Raw genomic sequence first — 17580 nt, forward strand, 5'->3', positions numbered from 1 at the left:
CTTTTGGGAATATACTGCACCATAAGCACACCCATAGGATTCATAACACAATACCCACTTGACACAAACTGGTTGAATCAACATTATTTCAATATAATTTGTCAATGTATTGTGACGTGGAATCTATGTGGAAAATACATTGGATTTGAAAAAAGTAATCAACTGTTGTTTTGAGGGTGTAATTTCAACCACAGGATTATGTCATCATGGTAACCACATTTCTACATAATAAACCTTGTATAAAATATGTTGAATTTGTACCTTTTAAACAACGTCAGATCTTCAACATTATATCCACTATCAGAAAAAAAACTATGGGCAGTACCTGCTACTGGATCATTTATTTATCTATAGCTAACCTCTGGTTTTCAATCCAAGTATTTTTCACTGACTATTACCAATGTGCTATTGTGAAAATTATTGTTGAGAGAGCTCTACTTAAAAACTAAATAGATTCACTGTGGCTATCGAAGTCATTCCAAATGGTAGGTTTAACAGAGCAAATGAAATGTGACCATATTTTATCACTAATATATTATCAATGATACTATTTAGGCCTATATATAATTTGCAAAGTCATCAAAAGCTATTGTTTCAATTCAACTCATAATTCAACAAAAAATAGCTAATACAATAGGCCTAGCCAAATGTTATGGTAATTAGGGCTCAATTCAATCTGTATCGCTGAAGCGTTGCTAATTTCCGATTGAGCCGACATATGCAACGTTTACCGTGAATGCAACATCAACATTTGAAGGAGATGTAAGTTCTGCTTGGATAGTGACATCTGTACTACAGACTTACACTACATGATTAAAAGTATGTGGACACCTGCTCGTCAAACATCTCATACCAAAATCATGGGCATTAATATGGAGTTGGTCCCCCCTTTGCTGCTATTACAGCCTCCACTCTTCTAGGCTTTCCGCTAGATGTTGGAACATTGCTGCGGGGACTTGCTTCCATTCAGCCACAAGAACATTGAGGTCGGGCACTTATGTTGGCTGATTATGCCTGGCTCGCAGTCGGCATTCCAATTCATCCCAAAGGTGTTCGATGAAGTCAGGGCTCTCTGCATGCCAGTAAAGTTCTTCCACACCGATCTCGACAAACCATTTCTGCATGGACCTCGCTTTGTGCACCAAGGCATTGTCATGCTGAAACAGGAAAGCACCTTCCCCTAACTGTTGCCACAAAGTTGGAAGCACAGAATGGTTTAGAATGTTATTGTATGCTGTAGAGTTAAGATTTACCTTCACTGGACTATGAAAAACTGCCCCAGGCTATTATTCGTCCCTCACTAAACTTTACAGTTGGCACTATGCATTGGGGTAGGTAACGTTCTCCTGGCATCCCCAAAACCCACATTCGTCCGTCGGACTGCCAGATGGTGAAACGTGATTCATCACTCCAGAGAACGTGTTTCCACTGCTCCAGAGTCCAATGGCGGCAAGCTTTACACCACTCCAGCTGACGCTTGCCATTGCGCATGGTTATGCTCGGCAATTGTGCTGACGTTGCTTCCAGAGGTAGTTTGGAACTCGGTAGTGAGTGTTGCAACCGAGGACAGGCGATTTTTACGCACGTCGCGCTTCAGCACTTGCTGGTCCCGTTCTGTGTGCTTGTGTGGGCTACCATTTTGTGGCTGAGCCGTTGTTGCTCCTATATGTTTCCACATCACAATAACAGCTCTAGCAGGGCAGAAATTTTATGAACTGACTTGTTAGAAAGGTAGCATCTTATGACAGTGTTATGTTGGGGCTGCAGGGTAGCCTAGTGGTTAGGGCGTTGGACTAGTAACCGGAAGGTTGCAAGTTCAAATCCCAGAGCTGACAAGGTACAAATCTGTCGTTCTGCCCCTGAACAGACAGTTAACCCACTGTGCCTAGGCCGTCATTGAAAATAAGAATATGTTCTTTACTGACTTGCCTAGTTAAATAAAGGTAAATTAAAAATAAAATAAATATGTTGAAAGTCACTGAGCACTTCAGTATGGCCATTCTACTGCGAATGTCTGTGTCCTCGATTTTATACACCTGTCAGCAAAGGGTGTGACTGAAATAGCTGAATCCACTAATTGTAAGTGGCGTGTACTTTTGTATATATAGTGTAGTCTGGAGCAGGTTTTCATCAAATATCTCTCTGTACTTTGCTTTGTTCATCTTTCGATGTAACATTCAACCTTATTCTGAGTTATAATAAAAGTTACTCCAAAATGACAAAATACATTATTTAACATTCATTTCTATTAGGCACACAATCATCTGAAACACTACCAAAATGAACTGCAAATGCATCTTTCAAATTTGTAGAGTCACAAGCTTGATTTTGTATTCTTCCCCCTTGGCTTTTGTCCTATTTTGTTGCATTACAACCTGTAATTTAAATGGATTTTTATTTGGATTTTATGTCATGGACATACACCAAATTGTCCAAATTGGTGAAGTGAAATAAAAAAATCACTTATTTCCAAAACTTAATAAAGAAGACACGTGGTGTGTACATATGTATTCACCCCCTTTGCTATGAAGCCCCTAAATAAGATCTGGTGCAACCAATTACCTTCAGAAGTCACATAATTTGTGAAATAAAGTCCATCTGTGTGCAATCAAAGTGTCACATGACCTGTCACTTGATCTCAGTATATATACACCTGTTCTGAAAGGCCCCAGAGTCGGCAACACCACTAAGCAAGGAGCACCACCAAGCAAGTGGCACTATGAAAACCAAGGATCTCTCCAAACAGGTCAGGGACAAAGTTGTGGAGAAGTACAGATCAGGGTTGGGTTATAAAAAATATCCAGAACTTTGAACATCCCACGGAGCACCATTGAATGCATTATTAAAAAATTGAAAGAATTTGGCACCACAACAAAGATGCCAAGAGAGGGTCGCCCACCAGAACTCACAGACCAGGCAAGGAGGGCATTAATCAAAGAGGCAACAAAGAGACCAAAGATAACCCTGCAGGAGCTGCAAAGCTCCACATCAGAGATTGGAGTATCTGTCCATAGGATCACTTTAAGCTGTACACTCCACAGAGCTGGGCTTTACAGAAGAGTGGCCAGAAAAAAAGCCATTGCTTAAAGAAGAAAATAGGCAAACACGTTTGGTTTTCGCTAAAAGGCATGTGGGAGACTCCCCAAACATACGGAAGAAGGTACTCTGGTCAGCTGAGACTAAAATGTAGCTTTTTGGCCATCAAGGAAAACTCTGTCTGGTGCAAACCCAACACCTCAAATCACCTCGAGAACAGCATGTTTTTCATCGGCAGGGACTGGAAAACTGGTCTGAATTGAAGGAATGATGGATAGTTCTAAATACAGGGAAATTATTGAGCGCAACCTGTTTCAGTGTCCCAGAGATTTGAGACTGGGATGGATGTTCACCTTCCAACAGGACAAAGACCCTAAGCATACTGCTAAAGCAACACTCGAGTGGTTTAAGGGGAAAAATGTCTTGGAATGGCCTAGTCAAAGCCCAGACCTCAATCCAATTGAGAATCTGTGGTATGACCTAAAGATTGCTGTACACCAGCGGAACCCATCCAAGCTAAAGCAGTTTTGTCTTGAAGAATGGGCAATAATCCCAGTGGCTAGATGTGCCAAGCTTATAGAGACATACCCCAAGAGACTTGCAGTTGTAATTGCTGCAAGAGGTGGCTCTACAAAGTATTGACTTTGGGGGGGTGAATAGTTATGTACGTTCAAGTTGTTTTTTTGTTTTACAATAAAAAATATTTTTAATCTTCAAAGTGGTGTGCATGTTGTGTAAATCAAATGATACAAACCCCCCAACAAATCTATTTTAATTCCAGGTTGTACAGCAACAAAGTAGGAAAAATGCCAAGGGGGTGAATACTTTCGCAAGCCACTGTATATGTTTTTATGTACAGTACATTGATGTCACAAACATATCATTTGTACAGTTCTTTATATAAATATTTTGTTATGTCATATTTGACTGTGTAAAACCCATTGGAACTTGAGAGTGAGGCAGATATACTGTATCTCGTTTTGCAACAATATGTGGTTAATTGTCTCGCTGAAATTAAACTATTTAGTGATAGTTTCAAACAAATGCCTGTGTCATTTAACAGCCACGATTAGATGGGAACAAAACACACCAGTCTCTTTCATAAGTTTTTTAAACAAACAAATTACCAACATTTCTGAAAATGGATATATAGCGTTTTGGAATGTAGATATGTCGTATGTAGATACCTCCTTGTAGATGAGGGATAGTTTTTCTCCCTCACATAAAACATTGATTGTTAATTTTTTTAGAAACCAGAATCTGTTCCGTTGCCTGTATGTCATCAAACAAATGAACAATAGTGTTTACCTTATGGCTTTGTTGTAGAACACAACCGCTTATTAAAATGGCATCTCATTAGCCGCATTGAGCAGCCATTTTACATAAGATTAATTGGCTTTTTTGATTCTGTCTTGCAAATCTATTCATGTTCATTTTTACAGGAAGCTTAGAAATTGTTTGAAAATGAGGTTCGGCACCTCAGGCAAAAGAGACCAGCGTGCATGGAATATATTTTTACACCTTTTAAAATGCCTTTGTTGTGGATTTAATCATTTGTATTATTGTCTAGTTAAACTTACTTTTTTTTGTTTTTTTGTATTATATTCTCTATTTTGTTGTATTGAGAATCAACATCATACATATGGGCAAGACAAAAGTGCAACAAGACAAGAGTGCATGTAGGCTACACTCTATTTGGAGTGTGTATGTACAGTGCCTTCGGAAAGTAGTCAGACCCCTTGACTTTTTCCACATTTTGTTAGGTCATAGTTTTTTTCCTCTCATCAATCTACACACAATATCCCATAATGACATAGCAGAAACAGTCTTTAAAAATATATATATATTTTAGAATAAGGCTGTGACATAACAACATGTGGAAAAGGTAAAGGGGTCTGAATACTTTCCAATTGCAATGTATGTTTCTGTATAGGACTCACCAGTATGACTTTGATTTCATGTAAGAATATTTTCCGCTTTTTCAGCCTCTTTCCGGACATCAATAATAAAATCAGGAAAGCTTTTACTAGCCTCTGCTATTCCACCAGGTTCAGGGATTGTTTGGAGCACTTATTGGGATGGCTATAATAGAAAATAGAAGAAAAAAACCTCATAAAATAGATAGTGATGGATATTTTTAGATCATATACTCTACAATGTATAATATGTGTATATTGCATCATACTTTTGACCAGAGCCCTATGCACTATATAGGGAATAGGCTTCCATTTGGGAGAGACGCAACCCAGGTTCACAGCCTGCCTGAGGCTGGAACAAAACAAAAAAGTTGTATTTTATGTGAAGTAAAAAAAATGAAAGAGTTGGAAACTTTTACCTGAGGCTTGCTGAAATACTTCAAATGTAAGCGATTGTCAGCAGCAGAGACTGACAGTATTATATATACCAGCATATTAACATTTCTTACAGAGAATAGTTGCATATCATACATTTACCATTTTAAAATGGTAAAAAGAAAACGGCACCCTTAGAGTATGTGGTTGTATTTTCATGCCATTAATTACATACGTACTAACTGAAAACATATACCACTTGAAAGTAAAACCACACCCGTGGCTACTGTATGTCGTCACGTTTATGCATTTGTTTATTTTTAGTCTCTTGTGACTGGGTCATATTTTCATGTGCAATGGCATGACATGGCATCACCAAACATTTAATCAATTCTCTATGGGGTGAGAAAGGGAATCAGACATTGTCACGTTCTGACCTTTGTTTCCTTTGTTTTGTATTTATTTAGTATGGTCAGGGCGTGAGTTGGGGTGGGCAGTCTGTTTTTTTATGATTTGGGGATTTGTACGTTTCGGCCTAGTATGGTTCTCAATCAGAGGCAGGTGTCATTAGTTGTCTCTGATTGAGAATCATACTTAGGTAGCCTGGGTTTCACTGTTTGTTTGTGGGTGTTTGTTTCCATGTCTGTGTTTTTCACCACACAGTACTGTTTTGGGTTTCGTTCATTCCACGTTTATTGTTTTTTGTATTCAGTTGTTCATGTGTACTAATTTCTTATTAAAAGAACCATGGACACTTACCACGCCGCATATTGGTCCTCCGATCCTTCTCGCCTCTCCTCTTTGGAAGAAGAGGAGGAAATCCCTTACAGACATGGAAAATTAGCCAATGTCATCAGAGTAGAAATGTAGTTAGTCTTTGCTCTGAGCATAAATGTCAATGTAAATCACTCTTTAATTAAAGTGTAATTGCTTGACATGCCGGTTAGTGCCTCATTTGATTTTGTCTGATTATAAGACTAAACATCCATTACTGATTGGATTTTTTTTCTTCATAAAACATCTCATGAAATTAACATCATACTTATCTTTTGGTGATATATCATTTACAGTTAAGTCATTTATATATTTGCAGACCTTTTCATCCGGAGTGACTTTCAATATCAAAGAAAGAAGAAATATACTAGTAAATATTTAGCATGTTTTTGACAAGTAAGTCAAGTCACTCATGATGGCCACTAATGTCTGGGAGATGACTCAGACTATACTAAACACAGGAGTGTTAGAACGTCACTACCTGAATTGTTGTGAGTAAGACTGGAGACATTATATCTGAAAATAGCCCATTAATGAATACAACACATCTCATAGTACACAGGGATCCAGACAGACAAAGACACCAGACAGACACAAACAAGCATGTGCAAATGTGGAAACATCCTCATTAGCTTGTTGTCATTGTTAGTAACTTGACATTATTAATGGAAGCAGCGTTTGCATATACATACAGTATCTGGTGTGACCACCATTTTCCTCGTGCAGCGCGACACATCTCCTTCGCATAGAGTTGATCAGGCTGTTGATTGTGGCCTGTGGAAAGTTGTCCCACTCCTCTTCAATTGTTGTTTGAAGTTGCTGGATATTGGCGGGAACTGGAACACGCTGCCGTACATGTCGATCCAGAGCATCCCAAACATTGCTCAATGGGTGGCATGTCTGGTGAGTAGGCAGGCCATGGACGAACTAGGACATTTTCTCCTGACAGGAGTTGTGTACAGATCGTTGCGTCGTGGGACCGTGCATTATCATGCTGAAAGATGAGGTGATGGTGGTGGATGAATGGCACAACAATGGGCCTCAGGATCTCGCCACAGTATCTCGGTGCATTCAAATTGCCAACGATAAAATAAAGTCATGTTCGTTGTCCGTAGCTTATGCCTGCCAATACCATAACCCCACCGACACCATTGGTCACTCTGTTCAGAACGTTGACACATGGCTATTACAGTTGAAACCGGGATTCATCTGTGAAGAGCACAGTGGCCATCGAAGGTGAGAATTTGCCCGCTGAAGTCAATTACGACGCCAAACTGCTGTCAGCTCAAGGCCCTGGTGAGGACGACAAGCACTCAGATGAGCTTCCCTGAGACGGTTTCTGACCATTTTTGCAGGAATTCTTTGGTTGTGCAAACCCACAGTTTCATCAGCTGTCCGGATGACTGGTCTCAGATTATTCCACAGGTGAAGAAGTCGGATGTGGAGGTCCTGGGCTGGTGTGGTTACACATGGTCTGTGGTAGTGAGGCCGGTTGGTCGTACTGACAAATTCTCTAAAACGACGGTGGAGGCAGCCTAATGGTAGACAAATTAACGTTACATTCTCTGGCAACAGCTCTGGTGGACATTCCTGCAGTCAGCATGCCAATTGCAGGCTCCCTCAATTTGAGACATCTGTGGCATTGTTCAACAAAACTGAAATTGTTATAGTGGCCTTTGATTGTCCCTAGCACAAGGGGCACCTGTGTAATGATCATGCAGTTTAATCAGCTTCTTGATATGCCACACCTGTCAGGTGGATGGACTGTCTTGGCAAACTCAGTGGATTCTTTGGGGCATGTAAACATTCCAACGTTCCTTCCACGTTCCTCAATTGGTATCAAGGGACCTAATGTGTGCCAGGAAAACATTCCCCCACTGCCACCAGCCTTTACCTTTAACCCCAGGCAGGATAGGGCCATGGAATCATGCTGCTTATGCCAAATCCTGATGCTGCCATCAAAATGTCACAACAGGATCAGGGATTCGTTGGACCAGGCAATTTTTTTCCACTCCTCAATTGTCCAGGTTTGGTGGTCTCGTGTCCAATGGAGTCGCTTATTCTTGTTTTTAGCTAATAGGAGTGGAACCTGGCATGGTCGCTTGATGCAATAGCCCATCCGTGACAAGAACAGACTAGTTGTGCCTTACAAGACGCTGTTCTGCACACCACTCTTTGCGACAGCACTTGAAGGAACTTTCTTAAAGTAATCATGGACTGTTGTTCTGTTTGCTATTTCTGAGCTGTTCTTGCCATAATGTGGATGTGCACACCTGTTAATTGAAATGCATTTCAGGTGACTACTTCATGAATCTGGTTGAGTGTGCAAAGCTGTCAACAAGGCAAAGAGTGGCTACCTTGAATAATCTCAAATATTAAATATATTTAGATTTGTTTAACAATTATTTTGGTTACTAAATGATTCCTTATGTGTTTTTTCATAGTTTTTATGTCTTCACTATTATTCTACAATCTAGAAAATAGTAAAAATAAAGAAAAACCCTTGAATGAGTAGGTGCGTCCAAACTATTGACTGGTAGTATATATTCACTACTGTTCAAAAGTTTGGGGTCAATTAGAAATGTCCTTGTTTTTGAATGAAAATCAAATTTTTGTTCATTAAAATAACATCAAATTCATCAGAAATACAGTGTAGACATTGTTAATGTTGTAAATGACTGTTGCTGGAAACAGGTGATTTTTAATGGAATATCTACATAGGCTACAATGAGTGCGCTGAGAGTCGGGAAGCAAGTACAGGGAGTGAGTGTTTTAATAAATAAACAAAACAAACACGAAACACAAACAACGCACCGACATGAAACAGTCAAAAAATACCTGAGGAAAGAACCAAGGGGAGTGACAGAAATAGGTAAGATAATCAAGGAGGTGATGGAGTGTCATGAGGCACTGGTGCACTTGACGATGGTGACATGTGTGCCGGATAATCAGCAGCATGATGACCTAGAGGCCGGAGAGGGAGTGTACGTGACATAGGCGTACAGAGGCCCATTATCAGCACTTTTCACTCCTGTGTTCCAATGTCATGTTGTGTTAGCTAATCCAAGTTTATAATTTTTATAGGCTAATTGATAATTAGAAAACCAATTTGCAATTATGTTAGCACAGCTAAGCAATAAAACAGGCCTTCTTTAGACTAGTTGAGTATCTGGAGCATCAGCATTTGTGGGTTCGATTACAGGCTCAAAATGGCCAGAACCAAAGGACTTTCTTCTGAAACTCGTCAGTCTATTCTTGTTTTGAGAAATGAAGGCTATTCCATGCGAGAAATTACCAAGAAACTGAAGATCTCGTTCAACACTGTGTACTACTCTCTTCACAGAACAGCGCAAACTGGCGCTAACCAGAATATAAAGAGTGGGGGGGCCCGGTGCACAACTGAGCAAGAGTACAAGTACATTAGAGTGTCTAGTTTGAGAAACAGATGCCTCACAAGTCCTCAATTGGCAGCTTCATTAAATAATATGTGCAAAACACCAGTCTCAACATCAACAGTGAAAAGGCGACTCCGGGATGCTGACCTTCTTGGCAGAGTTGCAAAGAAAATCTCAGAATGGCTAATAAAAAGAAAAGATTAAGATGTGCAAAAGAGCACAGACACCGGACAGAGGAACTCTGCACTTTATTTCTGATCAATTTGATGTTATTTTAATGGACAAAAAATATTGTGCTTTTCTTTCAAAAACAGGGACATTTCTAAGTGACCCTTCATCATAGCTGAAGGAATAGTAATATTCCACATGTATCACATATTACTTACTAACAAGAACGTTATCCTCAATGAAATGTACGGTAATATGTATGATATGTAATATGTTTCATATATTACTTATTAACAAGAACGTTATCCTCAATGAAATGCACAATTCAAAAATTGTGGCTCAACTACAATAGTGTTGGATTGCCTGGTCAGGGATATTGGCGATAAATGTCTTTTTAGTGATCCAGCCTCATCAATTATTAATGCTGAATGAAGACTGGGTGGATGCTGGATGCAGGTTTATAGGATACTCTCCATAAGTCAGTCTAGCTATGGAAGAGATGTACAGTATACTGTCTTTCCGAGACGGCTGTCAGAACATACTGCTGTTTAGGATGCTTTAGTCCACTCGGAAGAATGGACATTTTTCACTAAGGTAGGCTACTGGTATCTTACTTTCTTATGTCTACAGTAGTTGTGTAAAGTCATTTGATATCATGGTTTGTCAGAACATTTTTACAGAAAGAACTGTATTGTACTGTATCTTCATTTGTGTTGTGTCTACTTATGTAAAGTTTGATATTATGGGTTGTGAGGACTCAATCGTTTGATGCTTGGGTTTTATGTTTAGTGACGTGTTTTAGGGTAGTAAAAACATAACATTGACATGTTTTGCATTATGTACACAAATTAAAATATACAGTTTAATGGAATGGCACAGTTATTCAGTATCTATCTGCTCCTCACTTGTTCAGTCCTGTCAATTTGTTACAGTACTTTTCCTTCATGTACTCAACCCAATGAAATGAACACTATTCATCTCTGTGGTTGTCTACTTTCCTCATCCCAGAGGCTCATTTCCTAAGAGCACTTCTTCTCTGTGTGTGTGTTCGTTTCTCTCTTCTCAGACTGGTGGGAAACTGGGCCATCTTATTGTCTCTCTCTGGTCTCTCATTTCAACACCACGGAGAGACGGAGCCCTTTGAATAGCCTGCCAGTGCCCTGTCCTCCCTGCACTCAATGTGTGAGGAGGAGATAACATGAGAATGCACTATCTTCCACAAGACCCTTGCCCCTTCAGCCATTTTCTCATTTCACAGATTTGACCAGGAGGTGAAGTTGGCTTTTTAAGAGCTTTCAAGGCAAGTCCCCTGTCTACCTCCCGACTCCCTTCTCCCTAACTGACGAAGAGAGAGAGTATTCTCTCTCTTTTTCTATCATCTCCTCATGGCTTTTTTCTCTCGCCCAGAGCAGAAAGATAGAGTGGGCTTGCTGACAGTTGTCTGAGGAGAGGAGAGAATGCACATGGGGCCTCTGGTTCTGGTTTATTGCTCCAGGGTAGCCGCGGCATATGTTGATGACATGTGACGTCATACACAAAGGGCAAGGTGGGAGAATCAGTGTGCAGCAGCAGGGTTGCTCAACGTGCAGGTTAGCCATGGGCTGAATGTACTGTAGCCCACCAACGGCGATGAATTAACAGAGTATTTTGACACTAGATAATTACTTCAGAATATGTTAATTTAACCATGTGGTACTCTAATGCTACGGCATAATTTGTGTCACAGTCTGTTTCTAACAGTATCAAATTGGTCTGACACCAAAGATAGTGTTGTAACAGAAACAGTGTGTGTGCATGTGTGTGACTCCATTTGTGCGTGTGTATGTCTGTGTGTCTAGTACAACCATGTCCGGTGTGTTATCCAGTGGAAATGAGCCAGACAAATCGCGGCCCTCCATCTCCAGCTCTCTCCAGTGGGCCTCTGGTCGAGAGCTAATCTGGGTCAGAATGCTAACTGCTGAGAATGGCCTGAGAGAGGCTCACTCACACATGAATCATTTCTCACGCCTCCCGTCTTCATTATGCTCGCCACTGATGGAACCACAAAGCCTTTCATCTTTCTCTCTGACCCTAAAGGTAAATATCGAGATAACATTCTGGAAGCATCCTGGCTCCCAATTCATAGTAGCATTCATCGCCCATCGCCCCCATCACAGAGACACTTTGGTGTTGCTCCTTTGTTTGATCAGACCCTGCCCATACAGTGAAACTCATATCCACTTTCAACTGGCCACTGTGATGTGACAAATGTATGTCGACAGATCACTGTTCTCTCTCTCATTATAGTTATCTCTTTAATTGATATCAATGCGGTCAAAATGAGAAAGGCAAATCTCCCTATCAAATCCAACATCACAGTGATACAGGCAGTTAATTATCAGTTGTTCAGTTGTCCAGGCTTGGCATGCCTCCATTTGGTGGCCTTGAAAATATATGATACAACCTTTTAGCTCTGTCCCCGGCCAAATAGAAAGAAATGTAAAAAAAAAAAAAAAATAGAATACAGACCAATCCAATGTCGAACAGCCCTCCTTACGATCGCGTTTCAATCATGGCTAGCACCGAGTGCTTGTACTGCAGCCAGAGGACCGCCATTTGTTCCTAGTGTTTGAAGCCTGATTGCTCTGAAGCTAGCATCAATGAGCGACACATGTTCAATATTTTATGAGGAACCTATTCTAGAAGCTAGAACACCTGTGCAAGAACACCTGGTCCTTGCATGAAAAGGCCATGGTGGTAACGAATGGGAATGAATTTTAGGGCTTTGTACGTGGATCCAAATTACGCTGGACTTAGATTAAACATAGTGTCCTTCCTTGGAAATCATAAAAAAACAGGCAGCAGCACTGTTGAGTTGGAAGCATCCAAAACACTATGGACTTCTGGCAGACATAGGGAGGCATAGGGATATGCAGGAGGCAGTTTTGTTATTTCCTGTTCCAAGGGGTTGCTGCTCGCGAGGCACTCCACCAGGCCATTATGGGAGAACACCTGGAGCTGCACCACTGCCTCATTGGCTCCCATGAGGCGGTGGTGGCGGCGAGGGCCAGCTTGGACAGCGAGTCAGGGGGGAATACACACACAGTGCGCAAACACACACACAAACAGTGTGTCCAAGGGGAAACACAGTCAGACTGCTGACAGCGGTGATAGGCCTGGAGCAGGAGGGGAGTGTGTGTGCATATCTATTTAAACCTTGGCACCGCTGTCCAACCTCTGGAGCTCCACACAGCCAGCCAGCCTGTCGTAACCTGCTACCGGTAGAACACAGCGTCTGGGCCCGGTGACGATGACCAGATCTGATAAGGTGTTGGCAGCTAAGTGAGCACAAAGCCATGTGCAGACGGACTGAGCAGCAAACAAGAGGGGTGGAGAATCATTGGAGCTGTGCCTGTAGTTTTAGTATAAGTTAGAATACGAGTTAGTGGAATACAAGTTAGTAGAACAGGAGTTGTGTCCTCTCAGGGTAGGGAACATGATTGACAATATTTCAGCCTTGACAATTGTAGCCTTGTTGCATGATGAAGTTGCTTTAAACTTTTTCATTTACCGCTCTAAAGAGGGATAAGGTACCAATAGTAATCCTCTTCGGTATGCTGCCTATGTTGATAATTCAGCATCTTTACAAAATAAGTCTATATCTGGCAGTCCATTAAGTCTTTGTAGATGATAGATTCTCATTGTGTGACAAATTACATAAGAATGCAGTAATTGGTAAACTGTTTTACCAATTTAAATTTGTTCAAATAAATTTTAAAAATCACTTCATAATGAAGGGAGTTATTATTCCTCGCTACATTACAATTTTGTTATCAACAGCAGCCTCCGGTGTTTCCCTCTTGAAAGAAACTGGCTGAAGGCCTGACACAAAGCAACTGCTGAATCCCTGCAAATCTGCAGGCTTAATTGATTATTTGTGCAGAGCTGTACGTCTGTGCAGGATACCCAGGGGAAATAATGTCAAACAGATAACAAGATCAAATGTGGGAGAACTGCTTTTTGCTGCCCATTTTATTAAAATGTATGTTCCCCTTTCTCATTCACAATGAGTTTTCCATTCCGATTTTCCCATTACACGAGGCGAGGTTTTTTAAATGAAGTGTCGCTAAATTGGAGAGTTTAAAGTGATTTAGACCCGAAGGAAAAGTGTTTGTTAAGGGATTATTTTTTTTAACTTATGAACAACACATCGAGAGACTCCAAGGTTGTTTCCACACTCCCAGAGGACAACATTTCATTTTCAAATATTCACTTCGTTATTCCATCTTCCTCAGTGCCCTGCTGCCGGTACCCTGTCTACTAAAGGAATGAATGAATTATGTTGATAGTACTGTACACAAACACTTTGAGAAGGTCGCTATTCTTGATTATTTTATTGCCCGAACTTGTCAAATGCAGGTTTCAGAGATATTTCACTTTTGCTTTGACAGGTTACCCATTCTGTGTCGTGGTATCTTGAATATATAATTGTATTCCAGTGGGGTAAGTTGAGAGGAGTGGAGCCTCGTGGAATGCACATTTTGTTTCACTTCCATAAGTGATAGGTACAGTAGCAGACTTTCATAGGTAGCTATTAAACCATTTCAAACTGATTTGAGTGACCGCTACAGGGTGGCAGTGGTGCGGTTTCTTTGGTTCAATTTACACAGTGGGTCTTTAACAGCACCCACTGAAGAAGTCTGATCTGTCCTGCTGCAATGTTACAGCAGGGAGATAGGAGGACTGAGGGAGTGACTGACTGCCAGTAGCCCATTAAAACACACTTACCCCTACTATCTATAGAATTAATTAATTCCTTTAGTAAGTAGGCAATAATGTCAGTGTGTTATTTTTTTTGAAAAATAAAACACAAATACACTGCTCAAAAAAATTAAGGGAACACTAAAATAACACATCCTAGATCTGAATGAATGAAATATTCTTATTAAATACTTTTTTCTTTACATAGTTGAATGTGCTGACAACAAAATCACACAAAAATTATCAATGGAAATCAAATTTATCAAGCCATGGAGGTCTGGATTTGGAGTCACACTCAAAATTAAAGTGGAAAACCACACAACTTTGATGTAATGTTCTTAAAACAAGTCAAAATGAGGCTCAGTATTGTGTGTGGCCTCCACGTGCATGTATGACCTCCCTACAATGCCTGGGCATGCTCCTGATGAGGTGGCAGATGGTCTCCTGAGGGATCTCCTCCCAGACCTGGACTAAAGCATCCGCCAACTCCTGGACAGTCTGTGGTGCAACGTGGTGTTGGAGCATGGTGCGAGACATGATGTCCCAGATGTGCTCAATTGGATTCAGGTCTGGGGAACGGGCGGGCCAGTCCATAGCATCATAGCCTTCCTCTTGCAGGAACTGCTGACACACTGCAGCCACATGAGGTCTAGCATTGTCTTGCATTAGGAGGAACCCAGGGCCAACCACACCAGCATATGGTCTACATTTACATTTACATTTAAGTCATTTAGCAGACGCTCTTATCCAGAGCGACTTACAAATTGGTGCGTTCACCTTAAGACATCCAGTGGAACAGCCACTTTACAATAGTGCATCTAAATCTTTCAAGGGGGGGTGAGAAGGATTACTTTATCCTATCCTAGGTATTCCTGAAAGAGGTGGGGTTTCAGGTGTCTCCGGAAGGTGGTGATTGACTCCGCTGTCCTGGCGTCGTGAGGGAGTTTGTTCCACCATTGGGGGGCCAGAGCAGTGAACAGTTTTGACTGGGCTGCGCGGGAACTGTACTTCCTCAGTGGTAGGTGAGTGGCAAAGGTCTCACAAGGGTCTCATCTCGGTACCTAATGGCAGTCAGGCTACAACTGGCGAGCACATGGAGGGCTGTGCGGCACCCCAAAGAAATGCCACCCCACACCATGACTGACCCACAGCCAAACCGGTCATGCTGGAGGACTGTCCAGAACTGTCCGTTCTGCTGCCTGCAGACTGTTGCAGGCAGCAGAACGTTCTCCACGGCGTCTCTAGACTGTCACGTCTGGCACATGTGCTCAGTGTGAACCTGCTTTCTTCTGTGAAGAGCACAGGAAGCCAGTGGCGAATTTGCCAATCTTGGTTTTCTCTGGCAAATGCCAAAAGTCCTGCATGGTGTTGGGCTGTAAGCACAACCCCCACCTGTGGACGTCGGGCCCTCATACCACCCTCATGGAGTCTGTTTCTGACCGTTTGAGCAGACACATGCACATTTGTGGCCTGCTGGAGGTCATTTTGCAGGGCTCTGACAGTGCTCCTCCTGCTCCTCCTTGCACAAAGGCGGAGGTAGCGGTCCTGCTGCTGGGTTGTTGCCCACCTACGGCCTCCTCCACGTCTCCTGATGTACTGGCCTGTCTCCTGGTAGCGCCTCTATGCTCTGGACACTACGCTGACAGACACAGCAAACCTTCTTTCCACATCTCGCATTGATGTGCCATCCTGGATGAGCTGCACTACCTGAGCCACTTGTGTGGGTTGTAGACTCCGTCTCATGCTACCACTAGAGTGAAAGCACCGCCAACATTCAAAAGTGACCAAAACATCAGCCAGGAAGCATAGGAACTGAGAAGTGGTCTGTGGTCCCCACCTGCAGAACCACTTCTTTATTGGGGGTATCTTGCTAAATGCCTATAATTTCCACCTGTTGTCTATTCCATTTGCACAACAGCATGTGATATTTATTGTCAATCAGTGTTGCTTCCTAAGTGGACAGTTTGATTTCACAGAAGTGTGATTGACTTGGAGTTACATTGTGTTGTTTAAGTGTTCCCTTTATTTTTTTGAGCAGTGTATATATATTGATTAGATAATTATTCAACCCCCTGAGGTTAAAATCACCTTTGGCAGTGATTATAGCTGCGAGTCTTTCTGGGTAAGTCTTTTCACACCTGGATTGTGCAACATTTGCCCAATTTTCTTTTCAAAATTCTTCAAGCTCTGTTGTTGATCATCGCTAGAAAACCATGTAAGACTTGCCATAGATTTTCAAGCAGATTTAAATTGAACGCTAACTTGGCTACATTCACTTGGTAAGGAACTCCAGTGTAGATTTGGTCTCATCCTTAATATTAGGGATACGTGTTCCGAAAGCATACCATGCGATTAACAAAACATTACAAACAGTAACCAGCCAAGTAGAGGAGTAACAAAAGTCAGTAACAAAAGTCAGAAATAGCGATAAAATTAATCACTTACCTTTGATGATCTTCATATGGTTGCACTCACAAGACTCCATGTTCCACGTTTGTTTTGTTCGATAAAGTCCCTCTTTATGTCCAAAAACCTCCGTTTTGTTGGTGTGTTTTGCTCAGTAATCCATTGGCACAAAGCGCGGTCACAGCAAGCAGACGAAAAATCCAAAAAGTACCATTAAAATTTTGTAGAAACATGTCAAACGATGTTCATAAATAATCGATAATATTTCAACCGGACAATATCTCCGTCAATAGAAAAGGAAAAATGCGCACTCCCGGTCACGCGCAGAAAACATCTCTGGAAATGTCCACTGTCCCCTCATTTTCAGAGTAAAAGCCTGAAACAATGCCTAAAGACTGGCCACATGTAGTGGAAGCCTTAGGGATCGTGAACTGGGCCATAAGTCTTTGTATAGTGGATAGGCTTTCAATGGAAAAACATATCAGTTCTGTTATACTCACAGGCATTATTTTAACAGTTTTGGAAACTTCAGAGTGTTTTCTATCCACTACTTCTGGGCCTGAGTAACAGGCAGTTTACATAGGGCACCTTATTCATCCAAACTACTCAATACTGCTCCCGTTCCCAAAAAGGTTAATGATTGCAAGCATACCCATAACATGATGTAGTCACCACTATGCTTGAAAATATGGAGAGTGGTATTGGATTTGCCCCAAACATAACACTTTGTATTGTATTGCAGTATTACAATAATCATAACACATTGAGCC

The 17580-nt window shown here is 41.4% G+C and overlaps 1 protein-coding gene across 1 annotated transcript in view; it reads left to right on the forward strand.

Moving 5' to 3' along the window:
* Window positions 1-17580, forward strand: part of LOC115109671 (alpha-1,3-mannosyl-glycoprotein 4-beta-N-acetylglucosaminyltransferase C-like) — a 204944-nt gene that overhangs the window by 176508 nt on the left and 10856 nt on the right. The gene's annotated exons all lie outside the window — the stretch shown is intronic.

The sequence above is a fragment of the Oncorhynchus nerka genome, linkage group LG25, assembly GCF_034236695.1.
Source record: "Oncorhynchus nerka isolate Pitt River linkage group LG25, Oner_Uvic_2.0, whole genome shotgun sequence".
Lineage (NCBI taxonomy): Eukaryota > Metazoa > Chordata > Actinopteri > Salmoniformes > Salmonidae > Oncorhynchus > Oncorhynchus nerka.